Source organism: Propithecus coquereli, unplaced genomic scaffold, assembly GCF_000956105.1.
Source record: "Propithecus coquereli isolate 6110/MARCELLA unplaced genomic scaffold, Pcoq_1.0 Scaffold10263, whole genome shotgun sequence".
NCBI classification, from domain to species: Eukaryota; Metazoa; Chordata; class Mammalia; order Primates; family Indriidae; genus Propithecus; species Propithecus coquereli.
Window position 1 is genome coordinate 1 of NW_012134152.1, and position 1,190 is coordinate 1,190.

The following is a 1,190-nucleotide window of genomic DNA, read 5'->3' on the forward strand; positions in this document are numbered from 1 at the left end:
TGAATGTACATAATGCTGCTAGACCATACACTTTAAAATGCTCAAAATGGTAAATTTTATGCTCTGGCTTTTTTTACCCCAATGAAAATAAATATGTATTCCAGTTCAGAGACACAAGACTAAGGACATCAACTAACACAAAAGGAGAATATTATGCAGGTCAGGGCGGTGGTGTGGCCATGAAGGCCTACCTGGATGGCCCCTCCTCAGAGAGGGGGACTCAGCTGACAGCCGTGAGGACAAGGACTATGTCTTCAGCAGGACCAGCTACGTAATTTGCAGGGCCACCCAAAGCAAAATGAACATGCAGGGGCCCTTGTTCAAAAATGTTTGAGAGGCCGGGCGCGGTGGCTCACGCCTGTAATCCCAGCTCTCTGGGAGGCCGAGGCGGGCGGATTGTTTGAGCTCAGGAGTTCGAAACCAGCCTGAGCAAGAGCGAGACCCCGTCTCTACTAAAAATAGAAAGAAATTAATTGGACAACTAAAAATATATAGAAAAAATTAGCCAAGCATGGTGGCACATGCCTGTAGTCCCAGCTACTCGGGAGGCTGAGGCAGGAGGATCGCTTGAGCCCAGGAGTTTGAGGTTGCTGTGAGCTAAGATGACGCCACGGCACTCTAGCCTGGGCAACACAGTGAGACTCTGTCTCAAAAAAAAAAAACAAAAATGTTTGAGAATTTCAAGAGGGTGACGGCATAGCACTAAACCAAGCACGGGGTCCTTCAGGCCATTCCCCATGAGGCCACCTGCTCAGCAGTGTATGTGAGTCAACTTACCAGACCACAGTACCATGTTATTTAATCAAACGCATGTCTGCGTGTTGCTGCGAAGGTATTTGGTAGGTGCGGTTAACATCTACAATCACCTGACTTCAAGTAGAAGAAATGAGCCGTGGGCCAGGCTCAGTGGCTCACACCTGTAATCCCAGAGCTTGAGAGGCCGAGGTGGGAGGATCGCTCCCACCTGGCCTAGCTTAGCTCTCACCTGGTTTTCTTCCCAGTAAGGCAGGGTTTTTCAGAGATCAAGAAAGGTCCAGACATTTTTATAAAATTATAGAACAGAGTGACCGAAATTTTGGTCTGTTTTCAATTTTTGACACACACAGAGTGAGCTGATACTGTGCTGTCCTCAAGGCTAGTGCGGGACACAGTTTTAAACGCCAATACCTTGCACATGGGGTGGCGACGAG